General features: G+C 40.9%; 1 long non-coding RNA gene across 1 annotated transcript; it reads right to left on the reverse strand.

The window, feature by feature from the left end:
• Positions 1-564: 564 nt before the first annotated feature.
• On the reverse strand, positions 565-1,839 carry LOC145803256 (uncharacterized). Its single transcript, XR_014345376.1, has 3 exons — positions 1,822-1,839; positions 746-802; positions 565-666 (listed from the first exon to the last, which is right to left on the reverse strand). It is a non-coding gene; the product is annotated as an uncharacterized LOC145803256 (long non-coding RNA).
• Positions 1,840-16,880: the final 15,041 nt, after the last annotated feature.

The raw sequence follows: 16,880 nt of genomic DNA on the forward strand, positions 1-16,880 counted from the left end.
TAGTTATAATATATGCAATTGACCTGTATAAATTTTTTCTTGTGTGTTTTAGTTCAACAATGGAATCATGTAATTAGGCTGTACTATATAGATGCCTACACAATTATTACATGTCATGATTGATGGTTAAATAGTTAGAATATATGCAATTGACTTGTATAAATTTTTTTCTTGTGTGTGGTTATTTTTAGTTCAACAATGGAATCATAACCTAGAGGCCTGCAGTTGAAAACCATACAAATAGAGAAATGCTATCAATTCCATAAGTACTCAGTCACATTTCACATCTATTCACAAAAAAAAACTGTACCGTTTTGTTTTTTTTTTTTTTTTTTGGTGGGTATGAACAGATTTTGTTGATCCATCAGTTTTAAGCATTTCATCTCATAATCACTTCCTCAGCAAAAGTAAATCAATAAGAAAACTTTAAGGTGCCAATGAGTAACTATGAAGTCAACCTAACAAAATTTTACACACTGAGCATGCAAAGGAAAACAAATTATACTATTGATTAATAGTAAAAAAATAATAATAATAAAAATAAGCAGAAAGGTTTACACTCACTTCACTTTCATCATCTAGAACTCTTTCCATGAGATAAAGATCATAGAATTTTGTAATCTCCAGCAGTACTTCCAGCACAGAGGATCTCACAGTCGCTTGTTTCTGCTCAGAGCAAGGTAACCACAATGTTAATCATTTTCTAATTCAAGCACAAAACTTAATTGACAGAGAATGTCACCACCTGAAGCTCCTCTGGACTAGTTTCCTCAAGAACCACACCAAGTAACCGGCATGTTACCTGGAAAGGAAAAACAATGAAAGCATTAGAATCATAAATTGAGTTAAAAGATACAAAGGACATTCTATCTTCCAAGTTCCTAAATGCAACTCAGATAAATGCAACCAAATCCATGCATAGGTTGTACAAGTGTATCTTCAATAATTACATCACCATTAGTATTTTTTGTTGTCATTATCATTGTTGGTGGCGGTGGCAAAGGCTCTATTATTGTTGCCCACAAGGAGGTTGAAAATGCATTAAATTTAGTACTGGGTACACTACTCGTGAAATAAAATAGCCAAACACAAATCAAATAACTTCAAGACGTAAGGATGACAACAAAATTATCCATCAAACTTTAAAAGATCCAAGCCAAGGGGGTAAATTAAATTACAAAAACTACGACAATCTCATAGTGAGGTATTAGTTGACAAGGAAAAGGGTGTACTTAATATTTTCTAGAGAAAAATTAACGTGTCTAGTTAAAGATGCAACATAATGAAAACCAATATCAAGAGAGGGTCAAGTATATCAAAAAGGAAATCATGAGAAAAATCATAGATTAAAAAAGATAGAACCAAAGATTAAAGTAAAATAAAGAATGCCAAAGAACAAATCATGGAAAAGATTAAAATGATTCCCATGTGGTATCAGAAGACCTATTCTTCATTCTGCTGAGCTTCCCAAATTCTACTTGGCAAGAAAGATCATTTCAAAGACCCCATTGGTGAACCAAAAATGTCCATCAAAATTCTAACATCATTGGAAAATAATCAATTTAGAATAATTCAGTTCTATGATTAAAAGTTTGACTTGCAAAATCTATCTGGAGCATGCACCAGCCAAGAAAATTAAAATCATCTAATTTCTTAAAAAAGAAACATGCTCAAATTGATGAGAAAAGGATAAAACTTCCACTCACAACATGAACCGGTTCTATCAAAAAATGACAGGCAATAGAAGTATAAAACAACATCATCTATAAACGAGCAACCTCTATTAAATAAGAAAAATACAAGAAAAACTAAACAAATTACCTTCCTTCCTTCACTTAAAATACAAGAACCAAATAATATTAATTGAAAAAATAATATTTTCTACTTTAAAAAAAGAAAAAATATTTTACAGATTAAAATTTTAAGGGCATCATCATTCTATCATCTGCATCACCACCTAATACAATTAAAGTCATAATGAATGCTCATCTGCATCATATATTTTACAGATTTGTAATTAACTTTCCAAATATATCCTGAATTGTTATTTCCCAATATATATATATATATATTGCAAGAAAACAAACAAAATGGAAGACAAGATCGGTTTCTATCTCATTTTTTTATTTTTAATCCATAAATTGGTGGTTGATAGGCAATCATCAATCAAGTTAACCAACACCCATGATCTGGTTATTGAAGATTTCGCCACTGGCCAATGGGAAATAGTTGCCAATAGAAAAAGAGATCCACACAAATGGGATCCATGAACTTGCCAATACAAAATCTTATGCAGCTGAAGATATCTCATCACATATATCTTTAATCTTTTCCTCAGAACACCTGCATGTGTTTGGGTTCAAGGAAAATATTTGGAGTTTCTCACAAACACTATACTTAGGTTCTTCACAGACGCTATAATTTTCAACTTCTCTATTCATCTACTGTTTTGTCTTTTCTTTTTTCTTTTTTTAAATTCACTTGCACATGTTTGGGTTTAGGAAAAATCTTTGGAATTTGTCACAAGCACTACTTGGGTAGTACTATTTTTGAAAGATTGATCACTACTTCAGTAGTAATTGACACAATAATTTTCCTTCTTTTCATCTACAATTCTTGGCAGCCAAACAACAGCAAAAAGAAGAGGAGAAAGCAAAGTCCTGTGTGTAGTGCACACAAGTCCTGCATCTATATATATACACAAGTAAGATTGGTATCTGCAATAAGCAAAGACCAGTTGGGTTGCCAATCATGAAGCTATTTTTTAATTGTATTTGGTTCTAATGCTCGGTTTTCTCAGCAAACAAACAGAGAAGAGAAAATTTTCAAAAAAAAAAAAAAAAAGAAAAAGAAACAATCTTGCATCAGAAACAAATATACAAACACAAGGGTATAAAAGAAAAATAAGAGAGAAGCACAGAGCGATTACAAATCAATCAGAAAGTCTATGTATGAAAATCAAATGAAAGAGATTAAAAAAAAAATCAGAAAGTATGTATGAAAATCAAATGATAGAGATATAGATATAGACATAGATAGGGATTCTTCACTAGAAATAGAAATGAGGGCAGTGAGTTGACAAATTGCAGAGAGCATTCGATGAAACAAGACTGATTAGAGGGATCCAAAAAAAAAATCGTTGTATATTGAGAGATATATATATAGAGAGAGAGAGAGATAGAGACTGGCCTGGTAAGCACAATGGCAGAGTTGAAAGGGTTTGATGAACCGATCGGAAGTGAGGAGTTGCAACGATGAAAAAGGAAGGTCAATCGATCGATTATATATTTATATACATGAACAGAGAGAGAGATTGAGAGAGAGAGAGAGAGAGAGAGAGAGAGAGAGAGACACTAACCTGGTAAGTTCAAGGTAGAGGCGAAGATGAAGAGCGGCAAACCGAGGGGACGAAGTGAGGAGATGGTGGGTAAGGCTTGATGAACCGATCGGAAGCTCAAGGAAACAGGAAATGTTTTTTTTAACAAGGAAGAGGGCAACAATGAGGGAAGCTCAAGGCTCAGGAAACATATTTTTGATTTAAGAATTTCAAAACGACGTAGTTTTGTATCTTCACGAAAGATAAAAATATTGGCCACAGAAATAGTTTTGTCACTAAATGATATTAAAATATTAAAAATTATTGGTGACAAAAATATATTCGTCATTAATAATTTGATAATTGGTGACCAATTTTTTCGTCACCAAAAGTCTATTAATTTTGGCGCCCTCCGAAAATATTACCGGGAAAATATTTGGTGACAAAAAAAATATAAATAATGACGAAATATAATTTCGTCACCTATGATTTAGATTGGTGACGAAATTTTATTTTTGTCTCCAAAAATGGTACATTTGGAGATGAAATATGATTTTCATCATTAAAAGATACGTATTTTGTGACAAAAAAAAAATTCGTCATTAGTTTTCGTGTCTAAAGACTATTTTTGTTGTAGTATTTCATACTTGAAGTGATGAAACGTGCCTCAATTCTCGGTCAGCGACGCTCTTGATCTAGCATGATAGAGTTTTAGACTTTATGTGTTTATGTGTGTATTCATTTATATTGAATTGTGCAATTTGGCTTCTCGGCCATCATGCATTGAGATACGTGATTGGTGGCCCAAGGGTCGAGAACCGCAATCCCTTGGGCTTATGAAATGATAGGGAGGGTCGTTGTGCATACATAACTTGCAAATACATTGCCATGCCCTTTCTTGCTCTCTGTTGCAGCAAACTAGAGAAGTGCATCAACAACTGGTCGGCCAGCCAGAAAAACTAGCTGGCCGACCACTTTTTCTGGTCTGCAACAAAGATAGGTGGTCGGCCAGTGGCTGGCAATACCCCTAGGTGGTCGGCCATGCTCCTACAAGTTCCCAAGGTGGCTTAGAAGCTTTCTGGAGCTTGGTGCAAGGTTTTGAGGACAAATGAAAATAGAGGCAAATCAGGGCATCGCATTGGATTTTCGAACGAAGCGACCGGGCATGCATACTCTTCTCCGTCTGAGGACATTCCTTTACTGCTTTACTTAGCTAATTTCCTTAGCTAGTTTATGCTTTGGTTCTGTATTTAAGTAGTTAATGCATTTAGCTATTTGATTTGTGCTGTAATAGCTTAATTAGTTAACTTGTTAGTTAATTAATTTTGTGATGTAATAATTAGTTTAATTAGCTTAGATTAGCTAGTTAGCTTTTTTATTCGGACCCTCCATCGAGAGGGCCAACTGTTGTAATAAGCGTGCGTGTGTGTGATGCATGTCTTCCAACCCCCATTTCTTTCTCCCTTTTACTTAACCGCTTACGATGGTTAGTTTTAGGGCATGTTTTCATTAGCATACTTTATGCTTGCATGCGTGCATCCATTCATCTATATTGCATGCACCGGGCTCGCCGCATTATACTAACTGCATTGTATTTTCAATACATTTACTTGAATACGTGTTCAACTGCATGTTATCAAGTTGCATTTCATATGCCATTCTAGAATAGCCGAGTCTATTTTAGTTGCATTTTCGCATGCGTTGCATTAGCCATCTTAACATGAACTAGGATCATGCATGATTTCTAACTAGTTCTCTGTTTTGGCTTGGAGTACACTGTGACTGTTTACGCTTTAGCATACTGCATGTGTGTTATTGATTGCCACGAAAGCATGCTTGCCATGAGGCTAACTACTTATTTGATTAACTACCTGAATGCTTGTGGGTGAAGGTTGGATTGCTTGAATTGGAACAATTCATCAAATCCCTGATTTAGCCTACTTGCGAGTAGCACCTCTCAAATCATTTTCACAAATGAACATGCAATGTTTTGTTCCAATTTAGGCGATCTAGTCTATACTTGTATGCTGTGCACATCACATAGTAATTCTAGGTTAATAACCGGAATAAGAACACGTGTGTTTTTCAAAAACAACATATCATGTTAGTAAAGGCCGATCTTTGATCAGGCGAGCGGGGGTGCTCATTACATGGCCTTCCCCTCTCGTACCCAAGTTTCCGAGCCGAGGCAACTTTGGTGATTACGGACACGTGGCCTTAGGTACGAGTCAGGGTTTCCAAAATTCTCCCAAAATAAAATATTTAGGTGGCGACTCTGTATCTGGCAAAGTAGTCCATGTTTGGCACTTCTTTATAAAAATCAGTTTTCCAAAACGATTTGCCAGATTTGGACTCTTTGGTGATTTATCGGTTTCACATTGCACTTTGTGAGATTAGATTCAGAACAATGACATGAGTCCGAACTTGTAGTAGCTAGAGAACAAAACAATTTCGCGCCCTCGCGCGCGGAGCTCGGGAGTTCTCTGGCGGTCTACACCCACCATCTCTCTACAAGTGCACCCAGAAGGGTCCTGCTCGCCGGATGACGCGACAACCCCGCACAAAATGGGCCAAACCCCGCCTCATCTACAATTTGTCGAACAGCATCTGGGAGCTCCATGTACCTCTCCATCACGATGATCGATCCATAACCCCGTGTGAAACGGGAAGCTTCATGCATTTAGAATGAACAGACGTATTGAGTTTCAAAATGAACAAAATAATTTGTTGTGAGCTGTGTGCCCAATGAAAAGAATTCTGTGTTTTGAGCTGTGTGCCCAATGAAAAGAATGTCGTGTTTTGTGCTGTGCCCAATGAAAAGAATGTTGTGTTGTGAGTTGTGTGCCAAATGAACAGAATACTGCATTTTGAGCTGTGTGCCTAACAAACAAAGTGTTGTGTTGTGAGCTGTGTATCCAATGAACAGAATGCTGTGTTTTGAGTTGTGTGCCCAATGAAAAGAATGCTATGTTTTGAGCTGTGTGCCTAATGAACAGAGTGTTGTGTTGTGAGCTGTGTGCCCAATGAAAAGAATGTTGTGTTTTGAGCTGTGTGCCCAATGAACAGAGTGTTGTGTTGTGAGTTATGTGCCCAATGAAAAGAATGCTGTGTTTTGAGCTGTGTGCCAAATAAACAGAATACTGTGTTGTGAGCTGTGTGCCCAATGAAAAGAATGTTATGTTCTGAGATGTGTGCCCAATGAAGAGATGAACAGAATACTGTGTTGCGAGCTACGTGCCAAATGAACAAAGTATTGTGTTGTGGGCTGTGTACCAAATGAATAGAATGCTGTGCTATGAGCTGTGTACCAAGTGAGCAGAGTGTTATGTATGAGCTGTGTGCCAAATGAATAGAATGCTATGTTGTGAGCTGCGTGCCAAATGAACAGAATATTGTGTTGTGGGCTGTATGCCAAATGGATAGAATGCTGTGTTATGAGCTGTGTGCCAAGTGAGCAGAGTGTCATGTATGACCTGTGTGCCAAATGAATAGAAAACTGTGTTGTGAGTTATGTTCAGAACGAGCAGATATAATACATAGTGAAAGCATGAAGTGCGCAAGAAATGCAAAATACATCGCAGAAAATGTAAAAGTGAAGTACGCACCTTGCACGCGTGATGAGATAAGTGGGACTCAGGCTCCTGTAGTAGCAAGTCTGCAGGTGCTCGCCGCGCAAAATCTGTGAAATGATGAAAGGTGCTCGGGAGTAGGATGTGCTCCTGAGGGTGGTACCTCTCCGGGTCGAAAGGCCAAATCCTCGGAGGCAATGGCATGGCGTCAGGTTCGTCCTCTACTCTCGGAGAACCCCCATCATGTGAAATGTGATCAACCATCTAAAAAAAAGGTGCAAAAATGAGCAAAAATGAGCGAAATGAGCCAAAATTGCAAAAACTCAACAAAAGTCAACTCTCGAGAAGAGAATAAGTCAACAAAAGTCAAAGCCCGGGAAAAGGTGCTAAACTTCGAGAGAAACATACCTCAAGTGGTGAAAATGGAGAAAGAAGCTCCGAAAACAAATTCTGACCGGTTCAAAACGAAAAGAATCGAAAGTTTTCACGAATCAACTTCGCGTGGGGCATTGGAAAATGCATATAAAGTATGGATCTGAGAGGGAAAAAGGTCTAGGAAGGAAGGAGAGTGTTTTTCGGCTTTGTGTTTATGACCAAAAGTGATTTGGAGTTGTATACTTAAAGGGCCAAACCTTAAAAGACCAAGCTGCCCCTGTTTTGCTAAACTGGTTGGCCAGCCAGTATTTCTGGTCGGCCAACCACTTAAGTGGTCTTCAATTGGTCGGCAAGCTATATAGGTGGTTGGCAACTGTCCTGGGTGGTCTTCAGGGCCCCATTGTCCTCCCTGTGTGTTTTTGTGATGATTGGAGTCCTCGGCTCTCGAAAAAGTGCAAGGAAAATATACTTTTTCGGCTCAAATGTCCCCGCGGGAACTTCAATTAAAGTCTTCAATGCGTGGCTCATCGTCACTCGTCAAGAGCAAGGTGTATCTTTTTTAAGTACATTGTGATCCCTCCGAGAGGTAAATCGGAGGTTCCACTTGAATTTGTCTCGTTAAGGCTTGCATTTCCTTATTCGGCATTTTGCTTCAAACATGCAATTGAAGTTGCACATTTCTCTTGCATTGTCATGCACATTTTACTTGCATTGTCGCGCACGTCTTACTTGCATTGTTATGCACACTACTTGCATTGTCGCGCACGTCTTACTTGCATTGTTGTGCACACTACTTGCGTTGTCGCGCACGTCTTACTTGCATTGTTATGCACTCTCTTCACTTGCGTTGTCACGCACATTCAGTTACATTGTTATGCTCGCTTCGGTTGCATTGTTATGCACCATCTCCACTTGCGTTGTCACGCACATTTTGCTTGCATTGTTATGCGTGCTTTGGCTGCATTGTTATGCACCCTCTTCATTTGCATTGTCACGCACATCCCACTCGCATTGTTATGCACATATTCAGTTACATTGTTATGCACCTCATTACTTGCGTTGTCACGCACGTTCTACTTGCATTGCTATGCAGCTTTCCATCGGCGTCATATGTGCACATGTTTATCTTGTATTGAAATTGTATCTTGATATAGCGTTGATCATATGTTCCTGTTATATTGTACTTGTCAAAATCTCTCTTTTGTGCAGGCACGATATTGTATGTACGGTTCATTTGAAGTTGGTGAAACCAGACGATATTGTATGTATGGTTCATTCAGAGAAGTTCTGGTTCAATTTGACTGTTACCCTTCTCCACTCGCGTTTGGCATGCATTTGGACGTACCCTTCTCCTAGGAGGTGTTTTGTTTGAGACACCGGGTGTTCTCGGCAGTCGCTTTTAGCCTTCTCCGCATGAGACACAGTGAGAGTTCCATAATTTTCTAGCATCCTTTCTGCATGAGATGTAGTTTGGCTCGTGTTTACGTGCTTGCATAACATTCGCTTAAAATGTTGCATTTATTTTGCATAATTGCTTCATCACAGCCCTATTTGCATGATCATAAGTTATGTTCGGCATTATGCATGTCATTTGCATCTTGCCCCTGCTTGCGGGCGCATCTCTTTGTTATCTTGCCTGTTTGTCTGAGTCTTCGACCTTGTCAAAAATGGGTCGTCTCTGGGCTTTGACATTCACTCCCGTCACTTCTTGACTTCCTAGTTCTATCAAAAAGGGGCAACTGAAGACACCCCATTTTTGACCGACCTTAAGACTCAGACGTCATCGTTTGAGCGCTCGATGATTGTGCATGTTTGTGCTCGTTTCGAGTTTTCGGCTAAGTGCCTTGCCTCCGGGCCTTTGAACTCTTTCCCTTTTGGTTTGGTTTTGAACCAAACCTTGTTTTCCCTTGCCTGGAGGGAGAGAGAGGTCTGTAGACCACTTTTTGTGGTCGTAGACCACTTTTCCCTCTTGTAGGCTAGTTTCCGATTTCCAGAGTCTTCGGCCGCGCACCTTGTCACGGGACCACTTAACGTTCTCCTCTTGGCTTGGTTTTCGAACCACGCCTTGTTGCCTTTGCCTAGAGGGACACTGAGGTCTTGGAGACCACTTTTTGTAGTCGTAGACCAGTTTTCCCACGGAGGCCACGTTTGGTGCCCGTAGACTAGTTTTCCAGGCTTCAGACTACGCGCCTTGTCCCTCGGACTTTCGTCTTTCATCCTTTTTGGTTTGTTTTTGGCACAAACCTTGTTTTCCTTGCTTGGAGGGTGGAATAAGGTTTGCAGACCAGTTTCTCTCCCTGAAAACCACTTTTCTCCCCCGCCAGCCAGTTTTCTGGTCTGCCAATTGGTCTTGGTGGCCTGTGGACCACCAAAAGTGGTTAGCAGCCATGCCACCACTTTGCTTTCTTTGTGCAGACCACTCCTCCCCCTGCCCGATCAATTTTCATTCTTGCAAACCATTTTCACTGGTCAGTCGACCAATGCAAGTAGCTGGCCGACCACTTCAACTGGTTGGCAGCTTTTCTGTAGTTTCCTGCAGATATTTTCTTGCCAGCTGTGCCAGCTATTGGGCACAGAAGGCATCCTCCATGCACGTGTATGGAGGGATTGCTTGGAGCCAAAAGCTTGTTCAACAAGCTTGAACTTTATTTTTCTATAAGGGGGAACCTCCTCCTTTTTTCTTTAGGTTAAGAAAATGTTGCTTGGAGCTATACATACACTTTTATCTCTATCTTTCTCCTTTTGTCTCATATTTGTGCTTGAAAGTGCCTTTCCTTCACACTTTTGCACACAAACACATAGTGAAACACCATACTCTTGGAGCTGCGGCACCTTGAAGCGGGTTTTGGAGTTTTTGGATTGGTTTGAGCTCAAAAAAGCTGCTGGAGTTGCAGCTTTCAACTTGTTCTACAAGGGTGAGTTTCTAACCCCTTAAAGCTTTGTTTTGGTTTAAGTCTTTGGCCCTATTTGCATGCTAATTTAGGCCTAACTCTTAACTGCAAAAAGTTCTGATTTCACATGTTTGAAATGTTTGTTTAAGGTTTCTTTGGTGTTGGGGGTGGTCTACCCCCTCTTGTGCCTTGTTAAGCTTTGTTTTGTACCATCCTTTTAAGCTATTGGGACCACCTCCTTTTGACATTCTCACCACTGAAACTCAAAGGAATTTCAGTGGTGGAAAGGCTATTTTGAGGTCCCAAATAGGAGGGGGTCATCCCCTCTCCTTATGTCTTGTGTGCTTGCTTTGTTGGCCTCATGTTTGAGCATGTTTGTTAAGCTTGTTTTCTCTCCATCTCAGTCCACTTTTGGCCTTATTTTAGTATGGTATACCTCTATTTTGGCTTGGTTTAGGCCACCCTTGCATGCTCTATATACTTGTGGTGTAGATTTTGCATACTAGCCATACATGCTTGTGTTGATAGCTCATCTTTCTAGCATGTTTTGGTCCTATCTCAGCTAGTTTTTGGTGTTGTTTTAGCATGCTATAGATCTTGCATGCTTACACACTTGTAGTGCAATCTTGCATACTAGCCTAACATGCATCATGCTTTAGACCATCATTCTAGTGTGATTTTGGCTCAACTCCAGCAAGCTTTTGGCCATGTTTTAGCATGCTCTAGGTCTGATTTATGTCATTTCGGTCATGCATGCCATGCTTTGTATAGCCATAGTGCATTCTAGCTCACTAGCTTTGAGCTTCCAAGTCACCAGTATGCATTGCTTGGGCTATTTTTATGGTTTAGCATCATTTGATATGTGATTTTAGTGCATGTAGTATGGCCATGCCCTCACATCTTTCACTCATTCAATGCTTTGGAGGGTTTGTCCTTATGCCTTAAATATGAGCCAATGCGTATGCCATCTTGCCAAGGCTTTTGGGTCACCATTTCAGTGTGTATTTGGTCCTATTTTGTCATGATATAACTCTGATTTTTGTTGGTGGAGTCATCTCATGCTTCGTTTTGATAGGTGTAGTGTAATCCTCCTTATTGGCCTTGCATACTCCATGCTTCATGCCCTTCATGCTAGCTTGTTTTGGCTTTGCTCCATGCATGTTTTAGCATCATTTTAACATGTTCTAGGACTGTTTTGGGTTGCCTTGGCTATATGTTTCATGTATTGCATAGCTATAGTGCAAGTGCCTATGCTAATTTCAAGCTTTGAGCCTTCTAGCATGCCATACTTGAGATGTTTGCTTTCCATGACATTATTTCACATGATATTTTAGAGCATGTAGTGTTGTCACACTTCCATGTTTATCACTTCTTGATCATGTTTGAGAGTTGTCCTCTTGTGCCTAGTTGATGGGCCAATGCATGAGCATGCGTTATCTTGCCTTTTTGTGCCTAAGTTCTGGTATTATGGCCACTGTTTTGGAGCCTCATAGGTCTGTCCATATTCGGTTTAAGTCCATTGAGCATTGCTTTGCATGCCCCTTGTGAGGTGCCCTTTACTAGCTTTGATGCCTTAGCTTCTAAGCTTGTCGTGCATGCATTGTTTGCATGATAGAATCTTGGGCATGCCATCCTAGCATTGGTAGAATAGCATGGTGTTTGAATGTTGTTGCATTACATTGTGTTTACATGCTTGTTGCATTGCCTCATGTTTGCATGCTTAAGTTGCACTGCATTATGTTTGCAAGCTTGTTGTTTGCCTTGTGTTTGGATAGGGTATTAATCCAAACATGAGAAATGAGGGACGTTTCTTACTTGAAGTGATGAAACGCGCCTCATTTCTCGGTCGCCGACCCTCTTGATCATGCATGATAGAGGCGAAGGCTCTTATGTGTTATTTGTGCATTCATTAACATTGAAATGTGCAATCTTGGCTTCTCGGCCATCGCGCATTGCGATGCTCAGTTGGTGCCCCGAGAGTCGAGAACCACACCCCCTTGAGCTTAAGAAATGATAGGGAGGGTGGTTGTGGCCACATATCTTGTAAATACACTGTTGTGCCCCTTCTTGTTCTCTACTGCAGCAAACTAGAGTTGTGCAGAATTTTCTGGTCAGTAGACCAAAAAAAGCAGCTGGCTGACCACTTTTTCTAGTCTGCAGCAAATGTAAGTGGTCGGCAGGTGGTTGGCAACACCAATAAGTGGTCGGCAATGCTCCTGGAGGTCTCCATGATGGAGTAGAAGCTATCTGGAGCTTTGTGCAGAGTTCTGAGAACAAATGCAAATAGAGGCAAATTAGGGCATCGCGATGGATTTCCAATTGAGGCGACCGAGCATGCATGCGCTTCCCACTCTGAGGCTCCTTTTAACTGCTTTGTTTAGCTAGCTTACACTTGGTTTTGTGCTTAAGCAATTAATGCATTTAGCTACTCATTTCTATTTAATTAGCTAGTGTAGTTAGCTAATTAGCTTGTTTTGTAATAATTAGTTAACTTGTTAGTTAATTAGTTTTGTGATTTAATATTTAGTTTAATTAGCTTAGATTAGCTAGTTAGCTCATTATTCGGACCCTCCGTCGAGAGGGCACAAACTTTGTAATAAGGGTGCGTGTGTGTGTGCATGTCTTCCAACCCCCATTTCTTTCTCCCTTTTACTAATCAGGCTTTGATGGTTAGTTTTAGGGCATGTTTCAATTAGAATACTTATGCTTGCATATTTGCATTCATTCATCTGTCTTGCATGCACCAGGCTCGGCGCATCACACAAACTGGATTGTATTTCAATACCAATTTGAATACATGTTATCAAGTTGCATTCACATGACATCTTAGAATAGCCGAGCCTATCTTAGTTGCATTTTGCAAGTGCTGCATTAGGCACTCCTGTATAGTTAGGAGCATGCATTGATTACTAACTAGCTTTTGTTTTGACTCAGAGTACTAGGTAAGCTTTTAAGCTTTAGCATACTGCATGAGATGTGTATGTTGCCATGTTAGCATGCTTGCCATGAGGCTAACTGCTTAAATTATTAACTGCATGAATGCATATGGATGAAGGTTGGATTGCTTGAATTGGAACAATTCATCGAAATGCGAGTTTTAAGCTCACTTGAGAGTGGCAAATCATGTTGTTTTCTAAGCCCACTTGAGTGTGGCAAATCTGCGACTTAGCCTACTTGCGAGTAGCACCTTCAAACCATTTTCAAACAAACAGACATGAGATATTTTGTTCCAACTTGAGCGATTTAGTCTATACTTGTATGCTGTACGCATCACATAGTAAGCTAGCTAATAAATCGGAATAAGAACACATGTGTTTTCAAAAACAACATATCATGTTAGTAAAGGCCGATCCTTTGATCGGGCGAGCGGGGATGCTCATTGCATGACCTTCCCCTCTCGTACCTAAGTTCCCGAACCGAGGCAACTTTGGTGATGACGGACACGTGGCCTTAGGCACGAGTCAGGGTTTCCTAAATTTTCCCAAAACAAAACATTTAGGTGGCAACTCTGAAATCTAGCAAAGCAGTCCATGTTTGGCGCTTTTTGATTAAAATTGATTTTCCAAAATGATTTTTCGGATTTGGACTCTTTGGTGATTTATCAATCTTACATTGCACTTTGTGAGATTAGATTCAAAACCATGACATGAGTCCGAACTGTAGTAGCTAGAACAATGATTCACGCCCTCGCGCACGGAGCGGAGTTTCAAGCGGTCTACATGTGCATGATGAGCACGTCCATGTCCTAACCCGAACCTGTGGTGGTGGCTGTAGTAGAAGAAGGCATGCCTGAGGGCTCTGTGAGCTTAACTGAAGAGAAGTGCAACCCTTGCCATTATATTTTGCCAACTAGGCAAGCCAGACCAGGGGTGGAATTGCTGATGGGAATGGAGGTTAATGTAGTCTGGGAGGACAGACCAAGCAAAGGACTGGATGACTTAGCTGAGCTTAAGAAGGACGTCAGTAATCTCTAGTTCTTCGATGAACAAGATCTAGGGAGTGTACAGATTGGCTGGTTTGATATGAATGGATCAACGGATAATACGGGGTGGCTCAACGATGAACAGAATGCTGATGAGGGGTCCCAACCAAAGCAAGGACAGCTAGAAACGGGAATTTCTGTAATGGCCAGAATAGTCGACGACAAGGGAGAATTGCCGGAGAGCATCGGTACTAAGAATTTTGCTCAAGAACTGGGTAGCGTTAGTACAGCCGATACAGAATAGGAGGCCGCGCTGAAGCGGTTCAAGAATGAAAGAACTGAGAATGATTAGAAGGCTAGAAAAGCCAAAGGCCCTGCGGGGATTGACTGTGTTATGGATGCGGGAATACTTACAACGGAACCAGACAACTGCTTTTCGGTTGTCGGAGAAATGTGATGGGAAGATGATGATTTGCATCTTGCCCACACAGACGAAGATTGGCGACATAATCTTCCAGATGATACATGGCATTCCGAGGAAGGCAATCACATGACCAGGAACAGGCAGTACTTTAAGCCCCCACACCTGGACCAACCAGAAGCATCTAGGAAGGATAAGGAGGCAGAGAAACAGAAAGATAAATATCTAGAAGAAGAAGCTGTATTGAATTAGCTGAAGAAGATTCAGGCGAATATATCCATTTAGGGATTGCTCATGGCTTCACAGGTGCACAGACAAGCCGTCCTATCAGTAATGGATAAGGCTAAGCTCTCTATTGGCATAACTCCTGAACAATTAGTGGGACTGGCTTTCCCATGAGGCACTTCACCGACTTTTACTTTTACAGATAAGGAATTGCTGCCTGAGGGCTCTGAGTATACAAGCCACTATCTATCTCTGTTGAATGTAAAGAGAAGAGGGTACTAATCATCTTGGTTGATACCGAGTTTGCAATTAATGTGTCTCTGTCGCGCACGGCCTATGCTATCGATTTGAAGCCAGCAGACTTCATACCAATGGCCTAGGTGATTCGGGCTTATGACAATACAAGCTAGGAAATGATGGGGACAGTTCAGATCAGAACCCAGGTTGGCCCCGCGTAACAAGACATTGAATTCCACGTCTTGGATGTCCCGGCCACTTTTAACTTACTCCTTGGACAGCTGTGGCTGCACTAAGTGAGAGTTGTCTCTTCCACTCTGCATCAGATGCTGAAGTACCCCCATGGGAAGGGGGTAGCTATTGTTTTTGGGAATTCTTCTATACATCCTTCGCTGGAAGTCACTACACTAGTACTGGAAATTGTACACAGCGATGAGAATGTCTTTTTGTCTAGGTTCACCTTCGCCGAGGCCCGAGTAGTGCAAGATATCCTGGCTATTGATGAGGGGATGTACGTCAGTGCTCAATCCGTCTACCTTATGAATAAGTTACAACATGTACTTGGAATGGGATTGGGAAGCAGTGGCCGGAAGGGCGTTGCTATATTGGCCGAAGTGCCACATAATCCTCATACCTTTGGTCTAGGTTACACACCTACCAAAAAGGATTGGGTAAGAAAGGGAAAGGAAATGGCTGGAAGAGCCAAAGCTAAGCAAACTGGGAAACATTATGAGCTGGTGCATAGACCCATTCAAGAAACACTGAACGGCCGCTTTGTCCGGGAGTGGGAAGATTTCCCATTTTATGGCTTTCCTGAGCCATGGCTGAACTCTGAGAAGCGGCATTTGCCTGGCTTTGAGATCTTCTTTGACCTATAGCTGGGAGGGGATGAAGCTGCAAAGGAACAGACTGACCCACCAGCTGAGGCTGAACAGTGTACAGAGGATGAGTCTGATGGCATAGAACTTGGGATAGGAGCAGCGTTGTCTTCTCTCCTTTCGGATCCTCAGATCAAACCAGAGAGCTTGGGGGACGACTTCACCGTTTCCATGATTGGAGATCAATCGGCTGTGGACCCTTCTGGTAGCATTCTGGATACATTTATCGCACCCTCCCTCGTTTGGCAGTTCGATGAGGGCTTTTTGTCCAGTAGTTCTAAATCAGGTAGTGAACCGGAATCTGATTCCACAGAGTTTGTGGAATCAGAATTATATTCTAGTTCTTCTAAGTTGGAGTCCAGTATTCATGGGGTTGATAACCTAGATGTCGTTGTTTTGTCCCGATCGTCTTTTTCCTTTTCTTTTGAGTTGGTTGTAACCGAGGAATTGGACAAATTGGAAGTTGTGAATGAAAATGGTACCACTGCTATTTCTAAGTACTTTTCTGTGCCACTTGTATATTTCATTGATCATGACTTTCAAAATTTTGATAAAAACGACGACGAAGGAATTCCTTTGGTTTTGAAACATTTGATTGATTGAGAGGGGGAGAGGTTTGTAAAACCCCTGGTTGATGAAATCACTTCAATTAATGTGGGCACTGAGAAAGATCCGCGTTTGGTCCAGATCGGGTCCACGTTGTCTTTGGAGGAACGCGAGCGCTTAGTTGCTTTATTAAAATATTTCAAAGATGTTTTCGCGTGGTCCTACGAAGACATGCCTGGAATCGATCCTGAGATTGTACAGCATTAGATCCCTCTTGACCCTGAGGCCCGACCCGTCAAGAAGAAGCTTCGGAGAATATGCCCGGATTGGGCTTTGAAGATCAAGGAAGAGGTCACCATGCAGATAGATACAGGGTTCTTGCTAGTATCTGAGTATCCTACTTGGTTGGCCAACATTGTTCCAATGCTGAAGAAAGATGGCAAAATTCAGGTGTGTGTGGATTTCAGACATCTGAACAAAGCTAGTTTGAAGGACGACTT

The sequence above is a fragment of the Camellia sinensis genome, chromosome 11 (assembly GCF_055761805.1).
Source record: "Camellia sinensis isolate YWXY chromosome 11, ASM5576180v1, whole genome shotgun sequence".
Lineage (NCBI taxonomy): Eukaryota > Viridiplantae > Streptophyta > Magnoliopsida > Ericales > Theaceae > Camellia > Camellia sinensis.